Source organism: Triticum urartu, chromosome 6A (assembly GCF_056163025.1).
Source record: "Triticum urartu cultivar PI428250 chromosome 6A, HENAU_Tu73, whole genome shotgun sequence".
NCBI classification, from domain to species: domain Eukaryota; kingdom Viridiplantae; phylum Streptophyta; class Magnoliopsida; order Poales; family Poaceae; genus Triticum; species Triticum urartu.
This window is the reverse complement of record NC_141878.1, coordinates 188,185,020-188,212,001: the sequence shown is the minus strand read 5'-3', so window position 1 is coordinate 188,212,001 and position 26,982 is coordinate 188,185,020. Positions and strand designations below refer to the sequence as shown.

General features: G+C 49.9%; 1 long non-coding RNA gene across 1 annotated transcript; it reads right to left on the bottom strand.

Moving 5' to 3' along the window:
- Positions 1-2,309: 2,309 nt before the first annotated feature.
- LOC125514801 (uncharacterized) lies at positions 2,310-3,753 on the bottom strand. The gene is made up of 3 exons (XR_007286625.2): positions 3,376-3,753; positions 3,151-3,309; positions 2,310-2,631 (listed from the first exon to the last, which is right to left on the bottom strand). It is a non-coding gene; the product is annotated as an uncharacterized LOC125514801 (long non-coding RNA).
- Between the last annotated feature and the right edge of the window lie 23,229 nt (positions 3,754-26,982).

Sequence of the window (26,982 nt, the reverse complement as noted above, 5' to 3'; positions counted from 1 at the left end):
GACCACTTGGTTGCTTATGCAGCTCATAGACAAGTTAATGGTTACACATAAAAGACTCAAGACAAGTGTGAGTGCCGTGGATGGCCCTCTCGTAGGAAGACGGGAGAGGATCCATGGTGGAGTATTGTTGTGGTGATTAGTGGACTCATGTGCGCTATCTCATCTTATTCAAACTACTGTTATACGAAGGATAGAATAGCCAAGAGTCAGAGCTAGCTTGCCGCATAAATTCCACTACCCTTGTTGATAATGTTGCATATATGATAGGATCTGATGTAAGACTTGCTGAGTACCTTAGTACCATATTTGCTTAATAAACTATTGCAGAGGAGAACACTGCCCCTCCGATGGATTCTATGTAGATCTCAATGTTGATGAGTAGCTTGCTACTCAGGTGGCAGCCTCGAGCCTGTGAAGGGCCTTGTAGATAGTCAGGCTTCAGCAAGCCTTCTTGCTGCCGCTTGAGCTTGCATTGGTTTTTCCCATGAAGGGGAAAGGGTGATACAGCAAAGTAGAGTAAGTATTTCCCTCAACTTTGAGAACCAAGGTATCAATCCAGTAGGAGACAATGCAACAAGCCACCGAATACATGCACAAACAAACACCAACTTCCACCCAACGCGACAAAGGGGTTGTCAATCCCTTCACGGTTATTTGCAAAGTGAGATCTGATATAGATGGATAAACAGTAAAGTAATATTTTTGGTATTTTTGGTTTATAGATCGGAAATTAAAAGATTGCAAAGAAAGTAAATAGGAAACTAAAATTGTAGATTAGAAACTTATATGATGGAAAATAGAAGATTACATGATGGAGAATAGACCCGAGGGCCGTTGGTTTCACTAGAGGCTTCTCTCAAAATAGAAAATATTACGGTGGGTGAACAAATTACTGCCGAGTAATTGATAGAAAAAAGCGCAAAGTTATGATGATATCTAAGGCAATGATCATGGATATAGGCATCATGTCCGTATCAAGTAGACCGAAATGATTCTGCATCTACTACTATTACTCCACACATCTACCGAGTCCTACATGCATCTAGAGTATTAAGTTCATAAGAACAAAGTAACACATTAAATAACATGAAATGATGTAGCAAAATTAACTCAAGCAATATGATGAAAACCCCATCTTGTTATCCTCGATGGCAGCAATACAATACGTGTCGGTTCCCCTTCTGTTACTAGGTTCGAGCACCGCAAGTTTGAACCCAAAGCTAAGCATTTCTCCCATTGCAAGAAAAATTGATCTAGTTGGCCAAACCAAATTGAAAGTTCGAAGAGACTTGCAAAGATATCTAATCATGCATATAAGAATTCAGAGGAGATTAAAATAATATTCATAGATAAGCTGATCATAAATTCACAATTCATCGGATCTCGGCAAACACACAACAAAAAAGTATTACATCGAATAGATCTCCAAGAACATCGATGAGAACATGGTATTGAGAATCATAGAGATAGAAGAAGCCATCTAGCTACTAGCTATGGACATACAGGTCTGTGGTAAACTATTCACACTTCATCGGAGAGATAATGGTGTTGATGTAGAAGCCCTCTGTGATCGAATCCCCCTCCGGCAGAACGCCAAAAAAGGCCCCTAGATGGGATCTCACGGGTACGGAAGGTTGCGGCGGTGGAAAAGTGATTTTGTGGCTCCCCTGGAAGGTTTTGGGGTATTTGAGAATATATATAGGCGGAAGAAATAGGTTGGTGGAGTCACGAGGGGCCCACAAGGGTAGGGGCACCCCCTACCCCCTGGACGCGCCCTCCATCCTTGTGGCTCCCCTGACATGCACTCCAAGTCCTCTGGATGTCTTCTGGTCCAAGAAAAATCATCGCCAAAGTTTCATTCTGTTTGGACTCCGTTTGGTATTCCTTTTCTACGAAACTCTAAAACAAGGAAAAGACAGAAACTGGCACTGGCACTGGGCTCTAGGTTAACTAGATGACACCCCGTGCGTTGCTGCCGGAAATTAGGTGATTCAATTTGTGGACGTGTTGATTCAAATTCATGGGCTCGACGTGAAAAAAAGAAGCAAAGATAGTTATCGACCCACCCCAATGGAAAATGGAAAAAAGGAAACAAAAATGACGTTCAGAAATACTATAAAGGGCAGAGCAGCCAACTCAAACCATATTAAAATCTACACTTCAAGATTCCATTGTCTTATATAAACATGTTGAAAGTAATTGAAAGTAAAAATCAGAAGTGGTGTGTTAGAGAACTATCAATTCACAATATGATCTGATATGCATTCAAATAAATTGTAGTTGAAGTGCGCATAACTTGCCCAACTCGATCACCAAACATGAATTTCCATATTCTCAAGGAAGGGTAATAGAATAACTTCACAGCATTGCATCGGCTAACTAAAAGAGAATATACATTAACTCCAAGATGTACAACAGAGCCAGCAAAATTTGCTTGTAGTTCCTATATAAGGGTCTGAAAGGAAGCGATAGTGCTACTTGAACTGTTAAGAGAGGACTATAAGTAGACATACAAGGGGACATGTGTATAGTTAGGAAATTAAAATAGTGACTGTCGAATAACTAAAGAAAAAGCAATGGTTGACAATCCGAGCAGTCAGCTAAACTTACTTGAACAACATACCCCAATTTCTGCAAAACAAAATGAACAAAATGAATCAATAAGTTGAGTAAGAAGTACTGTACATAATCATGATTTATGACAGATTATAACACATAAAATTCTAAAAATACAAAACCAACAGAATGACTCGGGAAGATGAGTAAGAGTACATGATAATGATTTATGAGAGAGAGAGAGATTAACACATAAAATTCTGTTCCATCCGATACAATACCCAAACAACATCAGTACATCGACCAAGGGTATCAGCATTGTCAAAAAATTAGATGTAGCACTGAATCCCATTTAACCTAGTTTGAACAGACGATTCAACATAGCAAGATCACCTTATCTTCTCTAGGTTTGCTAATTGAAATCAAAGCTACAATCTGGGAAGTCTATCTAAATTCAGATAAGACAGAACGGACGGATCTACAAAAACAAACAACAACAAAGTCTGATAATGGTATAAAGCATGTGCATAAATCAACTAATCATATGTAGGTATGATGCTACAGATGTGCATGCTTGAGATGTACCGTACTTACTTATATTGAGAATATCCGGAAACAAAGTAGACTTGGAGTTAATGGTGAAGATTCCACGAGGAGTAAAACCTCGTTGCTCTTGGCGTTGTTGGCTGGGAATCAAGCACCAAGATATGTATGAAGAAAAACATGGAGCACCTTCTGATCCGGAGGGGCAATCTGACAAATTCAAAGGGCATAAGTTCAAGAATAGATCTGTGAAGATTGAGGAGGGAGAGCACCCACCTTTGGTGCAAGTGATGTTGAGGGAGTAAGCCAACCACAAATCCACCACCGCATGCTGGAACTTCCTCTCCATATTTTCCATCTGCGGGAAGCGACCGAAGAAGCAGGGCCCGATGGAGGCCAAAGGACTTCTGCGGGGCGGAGAAGGAGGGGAGACCGTCGATGGAACCGACAGAGGCGGCCGCTGCGCCGGGAGGGTGGCCTCACCTCAGTCCGATCAGCCGCCCTGGGTTAGGTAAGGGAGATCCATGTGAGTGGAGAAGATGAATAGAAAGTTATGGAAATCAATGGACCGTGGAGTTAATTGGGGAACTGGGTGGGGCCTTTAATTGCGGCCAATGCTTTATGGAAATCAATTGTACTTATGGTACGCATCAGCGTGTTGTGGTGGGTGCTCTCGTGTGACTTCATAACCGAAGGCTGATGTGGCCATTGTGTGCGGGCGTAGGGCCCGGGGAATGATCGGGATAGTTTTTTTCTCTTCGAGGGAAAATGACCTTAGGAGGTGTGACATGGCTTGTGTGGGTGTGACGTGGCTTGGTGTGATTGGATGCTGAGGTGTCTATGCTGCATGTTGAGATAAATCAAGTAGTGGGGGTGAACTTTTTAAGTATATAGGATAGGTTAGTCCCAAAAAATCATATAAAATAGCATATTAATGCATATAAAACATCCAAACCAGATAATATAATAGCATGGAACAGTCAAAAATTATAGATATGTTGGAGACGTATCAGGCATCCCCAAGCTTAATTCCTGCTCATCCTCGAGTACGTAAATGATAAAAACAGAATTTTTGATGTGGAATGCTACCTAATATTTATCCTTGTAATTCTCTTTATTGTGGTGTGAATGCTCATATCCATATGATTCAAAACAAAAGTTTAATATTGACATAAAAAATAATACTTCAAGCATACTAACAAAATAATTTTGTCTTCTCAAAATAACATGGCCAAAGAAAGCTTATCCCTACAAAATAATATAGTCTGGTTATGCTCCATCTTCATCACATAAAATATTCAAATCATGCACAACCTCGATGACAAGCCAAGCAATTGTTTCATACTTTGATGTTCTCAAACTTTTTCAATTTTCACGCAATACATGAGCGTGAGCCATGGACATAGCACTATAGGTGGAATAGAAGGTCGTTGTGGAGAAGACAAAAGAAGGATATAGTCTCACATCAACTAGGCGTATCAACGGGCTATGGAGATGCCCATCAATAGATATCAATGTGAGTGAGTAGGGATTGCCATGCAATGGATGCACTAGAGCTATAAGTTTATGAAATCTCAAAAAAACTAAGTGGGTGTGCATCCAACTTGCTTGCTCATGAAGACCTAGGGCATTTTGAGGAAGCCCATCGTTGGAATACACAAGGCAAGTTCTATAATGGAAAATTCCCACTAGTATATGAAAGTGACAATATAGGAGACTCTCTATCATGAAGATCATGGTGCTACTTTGAAGCACAAGTGTGGCAAAAGGATAGTAACATTGTTCCTTCTCTCTTTTTCTCTCATTTTTTTGGGCATTCTTTTTTTTATTTGGCCTTTCTCTCCCTTTTTATTATTTCCTCACATGGGACAATGCTCTAATAATAAAGATTATCACACTTTTATTTACTTACAACTCAAAAATTACAACTCGATACTAGAACAAAATATGGCTCTATATGAATGCCTCCCGGGGTGTACCGAGATGTGCAATGAATTAAGAGTGACATGTATAAAAATAGGATGAATGGTGGATTCGCCACAAATACGATGTCAACTACATGATTATGCATAGTGTCGGTGCACAAAAGTAGGGGCTCACTTTTGTACCCCTTTACTTGTGCGCGGACAGTTAGAGCCGCGCATACGACCATACCTAGCGGGGCAGAGGGAGAAAAAGCACAAGGTAACCAGAACAACGCTAAGACCAGAGACACAAAGAGAAGAGGGCGAGGTGGACTCCCCGGGCAAGGCCCTTGCCGGGGCGGCCTCCGCAGCCCCGGCAAGAGCCTTGCCGGGGCAACTTGCCCAATGCCAACAGAGCGCGCCACCCTTGAGCCCAAGGGTTCCAACACCATCAACCACATTGAAACCAAGGCTCGGGAGGCACCTCCATGGTGGCATACAGATGTTTGTGAAGATCATAAGCACACAAGATCGGATGAGGACCAGAAGACGACGATCCTCGGCAAGATCTGTGCCGAGGAAATCCACGAGACCCCCGGCAAGATCCTTGCCGGGGACGACCGCGATGCCACGGCAAGACCCTTGCCGGGGCCCCGGCAAGACCCTTGCCAAAGACACCTGCGGGGCCACAGCCTGGCCCACATCTGCCAAGGCCCCACCGCCGTCCCCATGTAGCCGCCAGCCCAACCAGCTGGGCAGGCACCTGTGTGGCGACGCGCGGCCTCACCACGCCGTCTTAGCAGCTTGCCAGCTTACGTGGCGCTGCATGCCTTGTCGGCCCGGACGCGCGTCGGAGCAAGGCGGAACGGCGACGGATGGGACGGGCCTCGTTACTATCCCCAATAAAGCAATGGGACACCTAAGAAGCACAATTAATGCGCCTTGTCCCGTAATGACAGGCGATAAGCTTGTACATTGTTTACCTTTCCACCTCCTGTGTGCCACTGTGAGACCCCTTTTTGACTATAAAAGGTGGCCCGAGGCGTACTAGAGAGGGATTCGGAACTTTTGGACTATGCACGCACCGCAGCTAGTTTGGAAGCTCAAGAACACTCAAATATACACCAAAGCAGGACTAGGGTATTACGCATCCTTGCGGCCCGAATCTGGGTAAACGATCCTTGCGCTGGCTACTAGACCCGCTGTTTGCACAACTCTGCGTCCGCCATCCGTAGAAGGGGTCCCAGTGATCCCATAGGTGTCATTCCCACCGACATCTCTGGCACGCCAGGTAGGGGGTGCGCAGCTGCGAAAATCCGGTCTAGCAGTTATTTTAGCAGTTCTTTATCACCATGGCTCCAAGAAGAAGACGATCACGGTGATCGGTTCGTTGGGAGTCGAACGGGCCGTACCAGTGCAGGCTAGTGGTGGGACGGTCACGGACGGAAGCCGAGGCGCGGCCCGCGATGACCCACATCGATGTGGCAGTCAAAGCCTGGTGAGCGGCATCATTCGTGCGCGAGACGACGGGCCGCAAGCCGACAAATCCAAAGACGGAGCCGGGGCCCCTGCAGGCGGCGCGGGGCCCTCCAAGGGCGGCGGTGCGGCTGACGAAGCTATGTACCTAGGGTAGGGTCATGGATCTGTCCAAGATACCATCCCCAGGGACATCTCTAAAAGAACCAGAAGCAGTCGAAGAGAGATCATCATCCACTCGACCATGAAGTTATGTTCCACTCGACAGCTTCGAGGACACTCGACCGTGCGAACAACCTCTCGACCACCAGAAGATGTCAGGCCACTCACTCCGCAACGGTCGGGATTTAAGTCATAGCTTTAATAATCATTTATAGCACTTTACTCCGGATGTTACCAGTAACGCTCCTCCTTTATGAACATTGAACCTTGTGTAACGAAGGGGAGCTGGGGTCCTGGCGCACTCTATATAAGCCACCCCCTCCTTTGGGACAAGGGTTCGCACCTTTTGTAATTCACACGCATATATCCAGTCGACCGCCTCCGGGCTCCGAGACGTAGGGCTGTTACTTCCTCCGAGAAGGGCCTGAACTCATAAAACTCGCGTGTACAACTCCTCCATAGCTAGGATCTTGCCTCTACATTCCTACCCCCATATTCTACTATCAGGTTTAGAACCACGACAGTTGGCGCCCACCATGGGGCAGGTTTCTTTGCGACTTTTTGGAGAAGTTGCAATTTTTCCGATCCCCTTCATCATGGTTTCAGGCGGAGGTTTAGTTGAGGGCCGCGAGATCCGTCTCGGCGCGCTTGTGTTTATCGCCGACGATTCTGCTTGGCTTTAGGAGGCTCCACTTGACGTCGACACGCTCCCTGTCCGCGGGGCGACGCACTTTCGCGTGTGCGTCCGCGGTGTCCTCCTGCGGCAGCCGTCGACCAAGTATCAGTCGGCTCCAGCAGCTTTCCCCCTCCCTGCAGCCCGCCGGAGCAAACGTTCCGGTCGGTCGAGGCTTCAGCGGTGGGTGAGGCATGCGGTGGCCCGCCAGTCGGCCACCCCTCCAGTCGCGGCAATCGAGCCCAACGAAACACTCTACGGCTTGTTCGATCTGTCGACTGGCTCCGTAGAGACTGCATCCGAGTGCGACAGCAGCGACCCAGCGGCAGAAGTTTTGATGGTCAATGGACCACGCGGTCCTCCTGGCTTCACACGTGAAGACGGAGGTGATGGAGACGGTGATCCATCGCGCGTTCATGAAGAGTACCACCCCGAGCCCCTCTCTTCGCAGCAGAGGGAAGAACTTCGCCGCCGGAACATGGATGCACTGCATACTCCTATAGTTGGAGAAACCCCTGAGGCCCAGGCCTTGGAGCAGGCACGCTAGGCCAACTTGGCTGAGCACACTCGACTGGAGAACCTCCAGCGCGCACTCGATGATCGCGCTCCGCAACGTGCTCCCGAATCCAGTCGACGCCAACTTTTTCCACCTCCGACTCAGGTATACCGAACCCCGATCCAGAATCTAGCAGCTGCCGCCCGGATAGCGGAGTCGATCCAACCTTCCTAGTCAGAGGCTGGCCGAGGTCTGGTGCAGATCTGAGCCTTGCTCCGGGCGGCGGGAGAATAGAATACAACCGTATCTCAGTCGTGGAATAGGATTCATAGCAGATCCGTGGTTGCAGACACAGTTCAGTTGGCCCATAGCCCAAGATCTCCCCCGAGGCGTGAGGGACGTGGAGATCGACGAGATTAGTACAGAAACTGTGAGCAGTATGATCACCGAGTCGATCGCGATGATCGTCGTCGAGTGCCCATGCCTCCTCCAAGGAGTGGGTCGTACGTGCCTCGGCAACACCAAGACAGGCGCCCTCATAGTGTTGGGCGAGGGATTCCAGTCAACCCCAGGGAGCCAGGCTTTGATGCGAGATCTATTCTCGTTCAGGGCTTGGTCGACAGAAACAGAGCTCACCGAGAGGGCCATGACAGGGATCCGCAAACCAGCAGCAGGGTGCATGTCTCAGGTCCAGAGTGCTTCAGCAGAGCCATCAGGGCTACAGTGATTCCCCCCAACTTCAGGTTGGCGACTGGAGTCAGTAAGTACACTGGTGAGTCCAAGCCTGACACTTGGCTTGCAGACTACCGAGTGGCTGTCTAGATTGGTGGCGGCAATGATGAAGTGGCCATGAAACACCTTCCTCTGATGTTGGAGGGCTTGGCTAGAGCATGGCTGAATCAGTTGGCACCTAGCAGTATTTATACTTAGGAAGATCTCGCCTGAGTGTTTGTCAGAACATTCAAGGGCACTTGCAAATGGCCGGCAGGTTTGAGAGAATTACAGTGTTGTGTTCAGAAACCAAATAAAATTTTGAGGGATTATATCCAGAGATGGATCACCCTGCACCACACGGTGGAGGATGTGTCTGATCATCAGGCAATTTGTGCCTTTAAGGAAGGTGTCAGGTATCGGGAGTTGAATCTGAAATTCGGTCGGACCGGAAATATGACTCTGACTCGGATGATGGAGATTGCCACCAAGTATGCCAATGGTGAAGAAGAAGAACGACTCCGGAGTGGCAATCACAAAGCAGTCGCCCATGAAGCTGGAGGAGGAAACTCCGGTCGAAAGCAGAAGCGCAAGGCCGAGCCAGCTGCTCCTGGTGAAGCCTTAGCTGTGGTTCAAGGAAAGTTCAAGGGGAAGCCCAAAGGGCCGTGGAACCCCAAGAAAGTAAAAGATCAAGATGGAAATGACGTGCTGGATTTGCCGTGCCACATCCACACCAAAAAAGATGAAGAGGGTAATTTCATTTATCCGAAGCACACCACTCAGCAGTGTCGACTCCTGATGCATCAATTCCGAGAGAAACAACCCAAGGAAAAGGAGAAGGAAGCAGACAAGGCTGAGGATGAGGAAGAAGATGATGATGGTTATCCCCACGTGAATTCCACTCTGATGATTTTTGCTGACGTTGAGAGCAAAAGTCGATTGAAAGTCATCAACAAAGAAGTGAACATGGTCGCTCCGGTGACACCCAGTTATTTGAAGTGGTCACAGACTGCCATTACATTCGACTAGTCTGATCATCCAGCGCACATAGACACCCTTGGGGGGCAAGCACTGGTGGTCGACCCGGTGGTCGAAGGCACCCGACTGACAAAGGTCCTGATGGATGGTGGCAGTGGCCTGAACATACTGTATGCAGAGATGTTGAAGGGAATGGGCATTCCGATGTCCAGACTCAGTGAAAGCAATATGAGTTTCCATGGGGTCATTCCAGGAAAGAAGGTTGCATCACTCGGCCAGATTGCTCTCTACGTGGTTTTCGGTGATTCCAAGAATTACCGCAAAGAAAAGCTAACATTTGAAGTTGTGGATTTCTAGAGTGCCTATCATGCCATTCTGGGCAGGCCTGCTTATGCACGTTTTATGGCTCGACCATGTTACGTGTACCTCAAATTGAAGATGCCTGGTCCCAAAGGGGTGATCACTATCACTGGTAATCGGAAGAAGGAAGAAGAGTGCTTCCAGAAGGGTTCAAAGATCGCCGATGCACAGATGGCCGTGGCAGAATTGCAAGAATACGAAAAAAATGCAGATCCGAGTCATTTGTTGCGAGCCAAGAAGCCAGCCACAGATCCAGCATTCCAGTCGTCTGGTGAAACGAAGTGGATTCACATTCACCCGACAGACCCCAATGCTGCTCCGACTCACATTTCAACCACACTCGACTCCAAATATGAAGAAGCGCTCATCCAGTTCCTCTGTGAAAACGGGGACATCTTTGCATGGAAACCTTCGGACATGCCGGGTGTTCCCAGGGGACTGGCTGAGCATCATTTGCGAGTCGACCCAAAAGTGAAACCAGTCAAAGAACATCTTTGATGGTCCGCCGTACAGAAGAGAAAGGCAATCGGTGAAGAGGTGGCTCGGCTTTTGGCAGCTGAGTTTATCTGATAGATTTACCACTCCGAGTGGTTAGCCAATGTTGTCATGGTCCCAAAGAAGGACGACTCACTTCGCATGTGCATTGACTTCAAGCATATCAATCGAGCATGCCCGAAATATCACTTTCCTCTCCCTCGCATCGACCAGATAGTCGACTCGACTGCGGGGTGCAAGCGTTTGTCCTTTTTGGACGCCTACTCCGGGTACCACCAGATCCGTCTGTACGGACCTGACAAGATAAAGACGGCTTTCATCACCCCGTTTGGGTGCTTCTGTTATGTCACAATGCCATTCGGTTTGAAGAACGCTGGAGCCACATTCATGCGGATGATTCAGAAGTGCCTGCTCACTCAGATCAGTCGGAATGTGGAAGCATACATGGATGACATTGTGGTCAGGTCACGTAAAGGTTCCGACCTACTGACTGACCTTGCTGAAACCTTTGCCAACCTCAGAGGGTATGATATCAAGCTTAATCCATCAAAGTGCACGTTTGGAGTTCCGGGCGGAAAATTACTCGGTTTTCTCCTTTCCGAACGAGGGATCGATGCTAACCCAGAGAAAGTGGGTGCTATACTCTGAATGAAATGCCCTGTGCGTGTGCATGATGTCCAGAAGCTTACTGGTTGCTTGGCCACCCTAAGTCGATTCATTTGTCGCCTCGGTGAAAAGGCACTGCCTCTTTACCGACTGATGAAGAAATCAGATAAGTTCAAGTGGACTCCTGAAGCTGATGCAGCATTTGCAGAGCTAAAAGCCCTGCTTTCCACCCAGCCGGTGCTTGCTGCCCCAATCAGCAAAGAGCCTTTACTGCTTTATATAGCAGCCACTGGACAAGTCGTCAGTACAGTACATATGGTCGAGCGGGAAGAAGAGGGAAAAACCTACAAAGTTTAGCGCCCAGTTTATTATATTTCTGAAGTTCTGACTCCATCAAAGCAGAGATATCCACACTATCAGAAGCTCGTTTATGGAATTTACATGACCACGAAGAAGGTTGCACACTATTTCTCTGATCACTCTGTTACAGTCGTCAGCGACACTCCATTGTTAGAGATTCTGCACAACAAAGATGCAACTGGTCGAGTGGCAAAATGGGCGATTGAACTCCTTCCCTTAGATATCAAGTTCGAGGCAAAGAAAGCTATTAAGTCCCAAGCAATAGCAGATTTCCTCGCCGAGTGGATTGAACAAAAACTACCGACTCAAGTTCACTCGGAGCACTGGACCATGTTCTTTGATGGATCCAAAATGCTGAATGATTCTGGTGCTGGGGTGGTTCTGGTATCCCCCCGAGGAGACAAGCTCAGATATGTCCTCCAGATTCACTTTGATTCCTCCAATAATGAAGCTGAATATGAAGCACTCCTGTATGGGTTGCGTATGGCCATCTCACTCGGCGTCCGTCGCCTTATGGTCTACAGCGACTCAGATTTGGTAGTCAATCAAGTCATGAAGGAGTGGGACGTCAGAAGCCCAGCCATGACTGGTTATTGCAATGCGGTGAGGAAGTTGGAAAAGAAGTTTGAGGGGTTAGAGCTCCACCACATACCCCGACTGAAAAATCAAGCAGCCGATGACTTGGCAAAGATAGGTTCCAAGAGAGAAGCCATTCCCAGCAATGTTTTTTTGGAACATATTCACACACCGACCGTTCAAGAAGATCCTTTTACTGAAGAGCCCCCGCAACCTAAGAGCACCACAGATCTAACTGAAGTCGAGGTCCCAGCAGTGGTCGACCTGATCATGGAGGTTCTGGTAATCACACCCGACTAGACAGTGTCGTACATTGCGTACATCCTCAGAAAAGAACTCCCAGAAGACGAAGAAGAGGCTCGGCAGATCGTCCGTCGATCCAAGCCCTTTACTGTGATAAGAGGACAGTTGTTCAGGGAAAGCGTGACTGGAGTCGGTCAGAAATGCATAACGCAGGAAGAAGGTCGAATGATCCTCAATGACATCCACTCGGGGACCTGTGGTCACCATGCGTCCTCTCGGACCATCGTGGCTAAAGCATACCGAGCTGGATTCTATTGGCCACGAGAAAATGAAATGGCGAAAGATATAGTCGACAGATGCAAAGGCTGCCAGTTTTACTCCGACATGTCTCACAAGCCAGCGTCAGCCCTGAAGACCATTCCCCTCGTCTGGCCCTTTGCTGTTTGGGGACTGGATATGGTTGGACCATTGAGAACTGGTAGGAGCGGCTTCACTCATGTGCTCGTTGCAGTCGACAAGTTTACCAAATGGATCGAAGCTAAACCTATCAAGAATCTTGAAGCCAGCACCGCTGTCAATTTTATCAGAGAATTGACATTCAGATATGGAGTCCCCCAAAGCATCATCACTGACAACGGATCGAATTTCGACTCCGATGAGTTTAGAGCTTTCTGCGCTTCTCAAGGCACACGAGTCGACTATGGTTCAGTCGCTCACACGCAGTCGAATGGACAAGCAAAAAGAGCCAATGGCCTAATTCTCAAAGGATTGAAACCCCAACTGATGCGTGATCTCAAACACGCAGCAGGCGCTTGGGTCGATGAACTTCTGTCAGTTCTGTGGGGCTTGAGGACAACTCCCAACCGGTCGACTGGACGAACTCCTTTCTTTTTGGTCTATGGACCTGAAGCTGTTCTACCATGTGACCTGCTCCACAACGCACCCCGAGCCGAGCTTTTCTCCGAAGAAGAAGCAGAGCAGGCCCGGCAAGATTCAATCGATCTCCTAGAGGAGGAAAGAGAGATGGCCTTGATCCGGTCGACCATTTATCAGCAAGACTTGCGTCGATTCCACACCAGAAATGTGAGAGGTCGAGCCTTCCAAGAAGGAGACCTGGTTCTTTGAGTGGATCAACAGAAACCACACAAGCTCACCCCGGCTTGGGAGGGCCCCTTCATCGTCACCAAAGTTCTCCACAATGGAGCATAACATCTTTACAGTCTTGAGCATCAAAAGGACGAGCCACAAGCCTGCAACGCGGAGCTGCTCCGACCCTTTTATACTTAAGCACTCGTTCAAATAAAATGCAATAAGAAACACCTTTGTAATTTTTTTACCAAAGACAAGAGCTTTACAATCCTCTCGTACGATTGTTGTTGTTCTTATTTACCTCTAAAATCCCCCAGTCGGTGGGCTTAGCCGCGAATCTGTTTCGCCTAAGTTCGAAAGAAAATCCTACCGAGTGACGAGCAAGCCTCTCATTCAGGAGGCTTAGCTATGAATCCGTTTCTCCTAAGTTCGAAAGAAAACCCTACCGAGTGGTGAGCAATCCTTCCACTCGGGGGCTTAGCTGCAGTCCAGGACTCGCCTGAGTTCTCTCACTCGGAGACTTAGCTGCAGTCCGGCACTCGCCTAAGTTTGAAAAAATCCTACCGAGTGGTGAGCAATCCTTCCACTAGGGGGCTTAGCTGCAGTCCAGTACTCGCATGAGTTCTCTCACTCGGAGACTTAGCTGCAGTCTAGCACTCGCCTAAGTTTGAAAAAATCCTACCGAGTGGTGAGCAATCCTTCCACTCGAGGGCTTAGCTGCAGTCCAGTACTCGCCTGAGTTCTCTCACTCGGAGGCGTAGCTGCAGTCCGGCACTCGCCTATGTTTGAAAAAATCCTACCGAGTGGAGAGCAATCCTACCACTCGGGGGCTTAGCTGCAGTCCAGTACTCGCCAAAGTTCTCTCACTCGGAGACTTAGCTACAGTCCTGCACTCGCCTAAGTTTGAAAAAAATCCTACCGAGTGGAGACCAATCGTCCCACTCAGGGGCTTAGTTGCAGTCCAGTACTCGCCTAAGTTCCCTCACTCGGAGACTTAGCTGCAGTCCGGCACTCGCCTATGTTTGAAAGAAATCCTACTGAGTGGGGAGCGATCCTCCCACTCGGAGACTTAGCTACAGTCCGATACTCACCTAAGTTTGAAAAATCCTACTGAGTGGAGAGCAATCCTCCCACTCGGGGGCTTAGCTGCAGTCCAGTACTCGCCTAAGTTTGAAAAAATCCTACCGAGTGGAGAGCAATCCTCCCACTCGGGGGCTTAGCTGCAGTCCAGTACTCGCCTAAGTTTGAAAAAATCCTACTGAGTGGAGAGCAGTCCTCCCACTTGGGGGCTTAGCTGCAGTCCAGTGCTCGCCTAAGTTCTCCCACTTGGAGGCTTAGCTGCGGTCCAGTACTCGCCTAAGTTTGTAAAATCCTACCGAGTGGAGAGCAGCCCTCCTACTCGGGGGGCTTAGCTGCAGTCCAGCGCTCGCCTATGTTTAAAAAATCCTACCGAGTGGAGAACAATCCTCCCACTCAGAGGCTTAGCTGCAGTCCAGTACTCGCCTAAGTTCGAAACATATCCCTATCTGCAAGGATGAAGAGGTGCAGGTCGACCGCAACCTTCTCCTTCGAAGCTACAGCACAAGTACAATGTCCGCTCCATCCCTATCCGCAAGGATGACGAGGTGCAGGTCGACTGCAACCTTCCCCTTCTGAGCTACGCCACAAGTACAACGTGTGCTCCATCCCTATCCGCAAAGAGGACGAGGTGCAGGTCGACTGCAACCTCCTCCTTCGGGACTACGCCACAAGTACAATGTGCGCTCCATCCCTATCCGCAAGGGCGACGAAGCGCAGGTCGACTGGAGTCGCCATCTCAAAGCTGTGTCTCCAGCGCAAAGACTATTCCGAGCAGAGAACAAAGTCCACTTGAAGGCAAAACGCAAGCATATTCGGAAATAAACCAAATTCGGATAAATCCTAAGGTTCCAAGCAGCAAACCAAAAGTATTCGAGCATCAAGCCCGAAGGAGTTTAATGGTTACATCAACCACTCGGCATTCCGAGGCAAATTTAATGCAGAATCAAGTCTCATAAGTTTGTTCACTCGGCAGGAGGAGGGCTGGCAGGCTCCACGAATTCGTCCAGGTCGATCCCATCCGCTATCTGAGTTGGCAGCAGCGATGAAAGTCTCCATGAAGGACTAGAAGTCATGCTTTTTGGTGTTAGCGACCTTGATCGCCGCCAGCTTGTCTTCACGAGCTTCCTTGCAGTGGACTCACACCAAAGACAACGCCACGTCAGCACCACACCGGGCGGAAGACTTCTTCCATTCCTGCACTCGGTCAGGGATCTCGTTGAGTCGAGCCAGCAGGGATTCCAGGTCATTTTGAAGCGTCTCCCTTGGCCAGAGCAATTAGTCGACTCGTGAGACTGCCTCCTTCAGGCGCGCGAGGTAGCTTGTGACGCTGGCGACACGAGACTCCAGTCGGAGCATGTTCATTGCAGTTTCGTTGCAAACTGGAGAAGCGATAGGGTACAGACCCGTCTCGACCTTTCCAGTTTCCTCGCCAAAGTCTTGGCAGAATTCTGCAGCCGAAAATAAGTGAGTCCACCGGATAGGATCTGTTCGAAAGCATCAACACAGTCGGTCTAAAAGAAATACCTTCCAGCATAAGATAAAGCTTCTTGGTGAGAGTTCTCAAATAAGCCTTCGTGTCATTCCTCTTGTGGACCGCAGACTCCAGATTTTCATTCAGGGAAATTTTGTCCTTCTTCAGACGAGTCACCTCTCAGTTAGACTCGTTGAGACAGGACTTCAGCTTGGTCACCTCCCCTTCCAGTGTTTCGACTAAAGCCAGCTTCTGGTCTGCGAGGGCAGTTTTATCTTGGGCTTCCTTCTGTGCAGCGGCGAGGTCCGAGTCCTTCTTATCCAGAGCCAACTTCATTTTCTCTGCAAAAGAAGCAATCGGATCAGACAAGAGCTCGAAGAAATGTTTAAAAAAACAGTCGATGGGCAGTTACCTTCCAAACCAGCAGCTTCGTCTTGAGCTTTCTTCAGATTCTGCTGGGCCAACTCCAAGTCGAGGTTGAGTTGTCTTTGCTTCTCCTCAAGTTCAGCAAACTTGGAAATGAGAGTACAAGACTTCTGCAGAAGGCAAAAGACATGTCAATCGACAAGATCAAAGGTTGTTCACTTCCGAGTGGATAAAACTTAAAGAAATTCGCTTAGACCCCAGCGGACTGCGGTCTCGGGGGCTACACCCAGCGGGTGCACTTGGCGTGCCCCCGCTGATTCAGACCCCACTCGATCGGTCCGCCCGGATCGAGTATAAAAAACACCGTTCACACCCTAGTCGACTGCCCGTAGTCGACTGCGGTCTCAGGGACTACACCTAGTGGGTGCACTTATCGTGCCCCCACCGGTTCAGATCCTACTCGACCGGTCTGCCCGAGTCGAGTGGAAGAAAAGAAAGGAAGGTAGAACTCAGACCCCAGTCAACTGCTAGCAGTCGACTGCGGTCTCGGGGACTACACCCAGTGGGTGCACTTAGCGTGCCCCCACCGGTTCAGATCCTACTCGCCCAGACTGAGTGGAAGAATGCAACTACCAAAGACAACAAAACACCCAGTGGGTGCACTGATTCGACGCAAACAACAGGGGATTGTATAGAAGAAAATTTTTCGGGTAGCATATCCTGATAGAACAAGGGCAGTCGAAAAGTCTACTTACATGGACATTGGCCCGGAGAGCAGCGCTGGCGTCGTAGGCAGCCTGGCTATTCTCATGCACCATCTTCATCTGCTCCATCATCACGTCAGCCTGTCGGATGGCTTCTACAGCCGCTTCCGACTGGTTGTCCGGAACGGGGTAGCTGGTGAAGAAGAGAGCAGGCGACCAAGGTGCAACAGCTTGGACCTCCGAGGCGTGAGATGGGACGACTGAAGGAATCACTGGTACAGTCGACGGTGCAGGGCGCTCACTCGACAAGGGTACAACGAAGGTTACAGAGGCCCCGCCCACATCTTCAGATTGATAGACGGTTGGTGTTGTCGTTGGTCCCCGCTGAGACGCCTTACCAGCCATCACCTTTTTATTCTTCCTGGGCCTAAGAGCCACATCTTCATCGTCATCTGGGAGATCGATGACGTTGGTGGAGCTGCGGAGAAGATCAGTCGACTCTAACGTAAACCGCTAGAATTCAATCGACCGAGTAGTCAAGAGCAAGATCATAAATGTTTTTACCTGGGTTGGAGGTGACCGCATCTTCCATCTCCTCGTCTCGGTACTCGAGAGAAGAGGATCCTGATGTAGCAGCACTACAAAGGCCCGCACCCAGTCGGTTACGTTCTGTTCCTCGAGTCGACAAAAAAAAACAAGTCAGATGATTACCCGGAGGTAGTAGGGATGGTCACTTTGATCCTGGTGAGAGCTTTTGGCAGTTTGGAGGAGGTGGCTTTCGGTGCTTTTGGCGCTAGAGGCAGTACAACCTTGGGCTGCTACGGAGCCTTCTCAATCGGCACTGGGGAAGACGTCCTGGGACGCTTCGAAGACTGCCCAGTCGGTGCGGTCACCAGGTCCGGAGTGCTCGTCAGGTCGTGAGCGTGTTTGGATCTCCTCTCCCTGCGAGGAGGCGAGTCGACCTCTTCGTCTTCAGTCGATTCGTCACTCTCCTCGTCCTCCTCAGCATCCGAGCGCCACTCGCCGCTCTCGCCCCCGCTCGCTCCTTCCTCGACGTCTTGCTCCTGCACTCCATTGGGCATCGAGTACATGTCAATGAGGGCCTGAAAAGACAACGATCAAAAGAAATTCAGTCGACCATCGACAAGGTGTCAAATAGTGAATCGGAAAGATACTTGGTAAAATAGAATCATACCTGCTCCAGCTGGCGCGAGTGGTCGAATGGAATCACCCTCCTAGACCCCCGGGGGTTGTCTTTGTTGCTGGTGATTCCCATCAGCCACTTCTCCAAGATATCCTCGCTGACGTCCTCCGGGTGGATCCGAGTGGAGTCCTCGAGTCCAGAGTACATCCACATTGGATGATCACGAGCCTGAAGCGGTTGGATGTGTCGACCAAGAAAGACCTCCAGCAGGTCCACCCCAGTCACCCCGTCGCGGACGAGTAGGACGACCCGCTCGACCAGCACCTTGACCTGTGCCGTCTCTTCTGGGACCACCTTCAGGGAGGAGGGCTTCTCCACTCGAGCCAGAGAAAAGGGAGGAAGTCCAGTCGACTGACCTGGGGTTGGCTGGTCCTTACAGTAAAACCAAGTCGACTGCCAGCCCCGGACCGAGTCGGGAAGGATCATTGCTGGGAAGGTGCTCTTGTTCCTCATCTGGATCCCCAGGCCCCGCACATCTGGATCACGTGTGTCCTCTCATCACTCGGATTGGCCTTTTTAACCGACTGGGAGCGGCAGGTGAAGATGTGTTTGAAAAGACCCCTGTGCGGTCGACAGCCCAAGAAATTTTCACACATTGACACGAAAGCAGCCAGATAGACTATGGTGTTTGGAGTGAAGTGGTGGAGCTGAGCCCCAAAGAAGTTCAAAAATCCCCAAAAGAAAGGATGGGGAGGCAGAGAAAACCCGCGATCGACGTGGGTGGCGAGGAGAACGTACTCACCCTCCCTTGGCTGCCGCTCGGTCTCCTTCCCCGGGAGCCGCGCCGATTTGTGGGGGATCAGTCCCCCCTCCACCAGGTCGTCGAGGTCGTCCTGGCTGATCGTCGAGCGGATCGAGTCACCCTGGATCCAGCCCCGCGGCAGGCCGGATCTCGACGAGGATTCGCCCCGGCTGGTCCGCTTGCCCTTCGCCTTCGCGGTCGCCTTCTTTGCGCGCTCCAGCGCCACCGTCTTCTCTTTTCCCATGGCGGCGGATCGAGTTCGAGCGAGGGTTCGGCGACGAGAGCAGGAGCAAGCGTGGCGGAGAGGTCGAATGAAGAAGAAAAGAGAATGGGAGCACACGGGGCAGAGACCCGGTCCGATGCCTTTTATAAGGTCGTTCCCCGAGTGACTGACTGGTGGCACGGAGTACGTGGCAAAAAAGGTGGCACGGAGATCGACGAGACTTGCCTAATCCATCCCGATTACCACGGCCCCACCCGTCTGGCGCGCTTCCTGAAATTCGAATCCCTCGAAATCAGCGGAGAGCAGAGCAACTTGTCAGACTGAAAACGTTCTCTACATTATCATTCGGAATTCTACCATGAAAATTCACTCGACAAAAACCAAGAATGGACCAAGGCGACTGAAGAAGAAGTTGACGTTGTCTCCTCAGTTCATGGCTCCAGAACAAGTTATACTTGCAGCACGAAGAATGAGTCGAAAGAGTTCCCAACTCCTTCCGCACTCAAAGCCTGATCCATTCGGGGGCTAATGACGAAGCTATGTACCTAGGGTATGGTCATGGATCTGTCCAAGATACCCTCCCCAAGGACATCTCTAAAAGAACCAGAAGCAGTCGAAGAGAGATCATCATCCACTCGACCATGAAGTTATGTTCCACTCGACAGCTTTGAAGACACTCGACCGTGCGAACAACCACTCGACCACCAGAAGATGTGAGGCCACTCACTCTGCAACGGTCAGGATTTAAGTCATAGCTTTAATAATCATTTATAGCACTTTACTCCGGACGTTACCAGTAACACTCCTCCTTTATGAACATTGAACCCTGTGTAACGGAGGGGAGCTGGGGTCCTGGCGCACTCTATATAAGCCACCCCCTCCTCTGGGACAAGGGTTCACACCTTTTGTAATTCACACGCATATATCCAGTCGACCGCCTCCGGGCTCCAAGACGTAGGGCTGTTACTTCCTCCGAGAAGGGCCTGAACTTGTAAAACTCGCGTGTACAACTCCTCCATAGCTAGGATCTTGCCTCTACATTCCTACCCCCTATTCTACTGTCAGGTTTAGAACCACGATAGTGGCGACTTCCAAGACGCCTATGTTGGCGCCCACGATGTGCTCTTCTCAGGTTGTGCGCGACGAGCAGCGTCACCCCACTGGTGACCCCGGGCGCCGCCATGGGAAGAGTCCCGTGCCTCATTCACGGGACGTAGAGGGCCAGCTCGCACGCCGAGGCTCTGGCAAAAATGGTGCACAGCCGCAAGGCCGTGATAGAGGTCCTTCTAACGTGGTTAGAAGTCGGAGCGCGTCACGGTCCACGCAGCTTTCGCTGCCACCCACGCCAGCAGAAGTTCTAGCGCGCGCACAGTTGCTCCTCGACTTTCCTCCTGCTGTGAAAAAGCTCGACGAGTGGAGAGCCACCATATGGAGCCTCGTCGGCGTTGCCAACAAAGATGAGCCGCGACCAGCGGGGCCCTCAGGCCGGCACTCGGTCGATCCACCGCGTGCCAGTGGTGGAAGGGTCGGAGGTGCTGCAGCCACAGTGCACTCTCTTCCCCCATGCCAGCCACCGTTGGTGTCGGTCCGTCGTCATGACGCTTGTGATAACATTTCCATAGTGACGTCCGAACCACGGACCCACTGCGATCAACGCCAAGTTCTTTGGGAGCGAGCCCATGAAGACGCTCGAACCACCATCGAGCGCCGGCATGATGCACGCCACCAGTCAGATAGGCGGGAGGGGCCCACAATGGACCACCCAGCACCGGGAGGCTCTGGCGGCCTACCCTACGAGGTGGGTTGCTCAACCTTTACCCGTGAGTTGCGGCAGTTCTAGTGGCCCTCCCACCGCACGTTGAAGCCCGATGTTGGCGAGAAGTACAACGGCAAGACCCACCCGTCGGAGTTCCTCAGCATCTACACCATGGTGATGCAAGCTGCTGGTGCTCGCGACGACAAGGTGCTTGCCAATTACTTCCCGTTGGCGCTTAAACCCAATGTCATGTCATGGTTGATGCACTTGCCGGCGGATTCCATTTCTTCTTGGCCGGATTTGTGTCATGAGTTCGTTGGCGCCTTCACTGGAGGCCACCAAGCTCATGGCCAGGCAAGAGATTTGCATATTATCCCCTAGAAGGAAGGTGAAAACCTGCGCAAGTACATATAGAGGTTCAGCAGGGTGCAGTACAGCATCCCAGATGTTCATCCCGCCGCCGTGATCAGTGCATTCCATCAGAATGTGCGCAACCACAAGATGCGTGAAGAGCTGGCGATGAACAAGGTCAAAGATGTGGCCGAACTTTACGTTCTGCCCGATAGGTGCGCTCGAGCTGAAGAGGGGAGAAAGTACCCCGGCAAGGACGCTGGTGCGGAAACCGACTCCACAGACGAAGACACAGCCGCCCCGACAAGGAACGGCCGGCGCCACAACAGGAAGCGCAATGGCAAGACCGTGCTTGCCGTCGAGGAATCCGAGGACACCGGCGCTGCCAAAAAGGCCAAGGTAGACGACCCCGGCAAGGAAATTGCCGGGTGTGCCGCTTGCCGGGCCTTGGCGGCTGCCGACAAGCGAGGAGGCTCTGACAACAGTACTGCAAGATCCACCGCACCAAGGGGCATGACCTCCAAAATTGCCGACAAGTTGAGCTGCTTGCCGAGAAGCAAAAAGCTGACTATGAGAGGCGGGACAAGGAGAAGGGTCGGGATGGTGCTGAAGGATCCGACAAGAAGCATGGCAGCCAAGTGGGTCGCAGCGGCAAGGATAACCAGCAAGAGAGGCCTGCCCGGGCCACGACAAGAAGCAGGAAGACGACGGTCATGACAAGGACGACGAGTCCGGCGAGCATGAGTTCCAGAAGGCTACGGAGGCCATGTGCATCGAAGGTTGCGCCTCGCTGCACACCTTTCACCGCCAGCTCAAGCAGTGAGCGCATGAGGTCACATCAATGGAACCATCATTCTATGCCCGAAAGCCACTGAAGTGGTCCAGCACGCCTATCATTTTTAACACCGAGGATCTCCCTGATCGCACAACTGCGGTCGGGTGTTCTCCATTGTTGGTCTCGCCAACGATATGCAACCTCAAGGTGAAAAAAATGCTAGTTGACGGCGGGGCCGGTCTGAACTTGATCTCGCCTATTGTGATCAAAAGGCTGCAGATTCCTGATGGAGACCTCGAAGAGACGGTCACGTTTCAAGGGGTTAACCCGGGAAGGAGTCAGCCGAAGGGCAAGGTCACGCTGCTCGTGACGTTTGGAGGCAAGTTAAACTACATGACAGAGAAGATTGTTTCGATGTAGCCGATATCCCCTTGCGCTACAACAGGATCGTTGGCCGTCGGGCACTAGCTAAGTGATGTCTACTACACAACCTTCTTCTTGTAGACGTTGTTGGGCCTCCAAGTGCAGAGGTTTGTAGGATAGTAGCAAATTTCCCTCAAGTGGATGACCTAAGGTTTATCAATCCGTAGGAGGCGTAGGATGAAGATGGTCTCTCTCAAGCAACCCTGCAACCAAATAACAAAGAGTCTCTTGTGTCCCCAACACACCCAATACAATGGTAAATTGTATAGGTGCACTAGTTCGGCGAAGAGATGGTGATACAAGTGGTATATGGATAGTAGATAAAGGTATTTGTAATCTGAAATAATAAAACAACAAGGTAACGAATGATAAAAGTGAGCGGAAACGGTATTGCAATGATAGGAAACAAGGCCTAGGGTTCATACTTTCGCTAGTGTAAGTTCCCTCAACAATACTAACATAATTGGATCATAAAACTATCCCTCAACAAGCAACAAAGAGTCACTCCAAAGTCACTAATAGTGGAGAACGAACGAAGAGATTATGGTAGGGTACAAAACCACCTCAAAGTTATTCTTTCCAATCAATCCGTTGGGCTATTCCTAAAAGTGTCACAAACAGCCCTAGAGTTCTGTCACATCCCTAGTTCTGGTATGACCTAGACTAGCTAGTCATTTGTGCATCATTTTTAAATTCCATTTAAATTTGAAATGGGGATTTGTGAAACCCTCAGAACTCATTTCTAGAAATGACCCAGATAAAAATTGCTCCAAAAAGGTCCAAGAAAATGTTCATGTTGCTCTCTGAAAATATTGGTCAGAGGTAAAATTCAAACAAATATTTTCAGGAGCTCATAAATATTTATTTTGGCCATTTGGAATTAATCAAGTATTTATTTGCGTTGGATAAATATTTTTATATATACAAAATATTGTCCAATATTTCTGAATTTTTGTGAGGGGCTTTGGAGTGGTCAAACTAGTCCCTACTAAAATTTACAGAAAAAAATAAGTTGATTTAGTATTTTACTAAATCAGAACAAATGCCAGAAAAATAGAAAAAGAAAACAGGAAAAGGAAAGGCTTACCTGGCACTCACCTGGCAGCCCTTCTGGCCGGCCCAGCCCACCAGGGGCAGGGAGGTCTTCTTCCTCCCACCAGTCGGATGCACGGCGCGTGCCCGACGCGCGCCTCCCTGCTTGCTCCCGCGACCCCTAGAGATGCCACGCAGACCCCCTCGACTCTCTCTCACTCTCCCTTCGCTCTCCGCTCTCTCCCCTAGCCTCTAGCCCCTCTCCCGAGCAGACCCGAACCCGCTCGTCGCCACCAACGCCGTTCACCGTAGCCACGGTGCCCCTCTGGGCCTATCATCTTGCCCCAGAGCTCCGCCTCGCCGCCTGCTACGTCCTCAACAAGCCAGGCGACCCGAGAAGCTCTACATCAACACCATCTCCATCTTCTTCATCGCCGGCCATTGAAGCTCGCCGGCGTGGATTCGCGAGCTCCAGACCCTCGCCGGCCTCGGCGTTGACTCTGCTGGATTCGCCATGAGCCCATGTTTCTTTCCCCTCTCTCCCCGTGCTCGTCTGCGCCTTCTAGCCACCCTGGCCATCGGAGCCGATTGCTCATCGCCGCCGGCCATGTCACCACCGCGGCTACGGCCGTGCAAGCATGCGTCCAAGCTTACCACTGAGCTCACCGCACCCCCACGAGTCCAACGCGCCTAACCGCGGCTCCTGCCATGGCCTGCACCGTCGACTCGTTCGACGCCCGAACGACGGCCGCCGCACTTGTCATCACCGCCGTCATTTTGGGCCATCTCCGGCGAAGCTGAGGGCACCACTGGATGCGCGCAAGCGCCAGCAACCCGTAGCCACAAACCGCTTGTCGAACGGTGGCCTGTAGAGCAAACTCGACGCGGGCACCGCCGCGGCCTGTCGTCGCCGGCGGTTAAACGCCGGTGGCTGACGTGGCACCATTAGTTAGGTGCTAATCATGTTTAGTTATTGCCTGTGTCAATGACATGTGGGTCCCCGAGCATAGTTAGGTTAGTCTAATTTTCTGTTAATATTAGTACTAATACGTGTGGGCCCCACGTGTCAGCTTTGACTTTGGTCAAGTCAACATGGACCGGTCCCACCTGTCATCCACCTAACCAGTCTGAGACACTGACATATGGGTCCCACAGGTCAGGTTTGACCTGGCCGACCCAGTTGACCTGCTGACGTCACAGCTATGTCATGCTGACGCAGTAAGTCATTTTCTGAATTTTATATAATTAGAAAATTTCAGAAAATGTCTAAAACTTCTAAAAATCATAGAAATTCAATCGTAGCTCCGAATGAAATAAATTATATATGAAAAATTATTAGAAAAATGCAAGGAATCCATTTATGCCAGTTACATGCATGAAAATCCAACTTATACATGCTGTATAAGTGAAAACATAATATGGGCATTTTAAATGCTTCATTTTGAATTGCATTTGAATCTTTCATTCAAATGGGCTTCAACCAACTTGGTAGCATCTTGCATTAGCCCAAACACTAGCATTGGCACATGTCATGTTCATGCATCATTTTGTTGCATTTGTTTGTGTGTTGATCGCCGGCACCGTTTCTTCTTGATAGGTTCCACTCCGGAAGGTGTTCCCGAGTACCTGTCAAAGGAGCCGTACCCCTTCGTCGTTCTATCAGGAAAGCAAACCCCCTTGATCATCTCGATAAATCCCACTCTCTCGCTCCTGCTCCTTTACTGCATTAGGACAACAACGATTCAAACTGCTACTTTCTGCTGCGGTAGCTGAACCCATTCCTCTGCATGACTTGTCATTGCCATAGTAAATAGTTGAAACCCACTAGCATGAGTAGGAGTTGCTTGAGCCTTGATGTGCCTACTCATCCATGCTTATTTTCCTTATGCCATCTATGCTTAGAGTTGTGTCAGGTCTGATTCATCGGGAATGAATCGGAGTGGTGAACATGTCCTACAAGTAAAGGCTAAGTGTGTGAACACGTTTTGGTAAAGGTAGCGATGAGAGGCCATGTAGGAATACATGGTGGGTTGTCTCATTGGAATCATCCTTAACCACTGAGTTCTGTGTATGTTATCCAAGTCTAGTTACTACCACACATTGGGTTCCGGTTATCCGCCCCCTCTCGGCTTATTAATCCACTTGATCTCTGTCCAGGATTTGCAACTAGTTTCTGGCGTTTGTAGGTAGTGCTACATGTCTACCAGGTGGTGTCCGACAGGACGGGCTTGGGACAGACTAGGCATCGTGGCACGGTGTACCAAGTGGCACCCGGATGGTGGGCTTGGGAACCCTGCACACATCGTTTGGGGCCGTGAGCGACACCCCGGCCGGATCTCCTTGCGGATGGAACCTGAATATGCGATAAACCTGGACGAGAGACTTGTGTGGTTAGTCAGGTCGTGGCCGACACCCTCGCCCAACTTCCGCTTGAAGGTTGCTGAGGTACATGACGTGTACAGGGCTATAAGTCGCGAGAGCGTGTGTGAAGAAGTACACCCCTGCAGGGTCAACATTATCTATTCGAATAGCCGTTTTCCTCGGATATGGAAACTTGGAGGACTTATGTAGTACATAGACAACTTGAAGTGGATACTCTAAAATCCGCAAGATAAGTGTGAGTGCTATGGATGGCCTTCTCGTAGGGAGACGGGAACGGATCCATAGTGGAGTGTTCATATGGTGAATATGTGGACTCGTGTGCGTCTTCTCACCTCAAAGAAGTTTCTGATACTCGTAGTATAGGTTAGCCACTGAGTCAAAGCTGGCTTGCTGCTGTTAAAACTCCGCCACCCCCCTTTGTTGATAATGTTGCATGTGTAGATAGTTCTGATGTAAGACTTGCTGAGTACCTTTGTACTCACGTTTGCTTATTTATGTTTTGCAGTTGGTTACACTAGTGACTTCAACGAGTAGCTTGTATCCCAGCTACGATCTTGTACCCTTGGGAGGGTCGCGTTTAGTCAGGCTTCTTAGTCTTTTCCTTTTGTAGTTGTCTGTACTCAGACATGTAATGTTTCCGTTGCTTGTATGCTCTGAATGATGGGTCATGAGACCCCTGTTTGTATTGAATGCTATGTGGCTCTTCTGGGCCTTTATCTATATGAGTTTGAGTTATGTTGTGATGCCATGTTGTACAACTCATACTTGCATGTTATGCGTACGTGTAACGTGTATTGCTATGTGTGGGATCCGACAACCTAGTTGTTTACCTCTGGTAGCCTCTCTAATGGGGAAATGTAGTCTTGTGCTTCCATGAGTCATAGTAGTCCGCAACAGCCCGGTTCACCGGAGTCCTGCTAGCCCAGCACTACTGCTCCGGAACACTTGACTGGCCGGCATGTGATTCACTTCGTTCCTGTGTCTGTCCCTTCGGGGAAATGTCACGCGGTGACATCCGGAGTCCTGCCTAGCCTGCTACATCCCGGGTTCACGGAGTCCTGTTAGCCCAGTGCTACAGCCCGGATTCATACGCTGTTGACCGACAAGCTCGAGGTTGATTCATGTATGCCTGTCCCTATAAGTTAGTGCCACTTTGGGTTCACGACTAGTCATGTCGGCCCGGGTTCTGTCATATGGATGCTAGCGACACTATCATATACGTGAGACAAAAGGCGCGAACGGTCC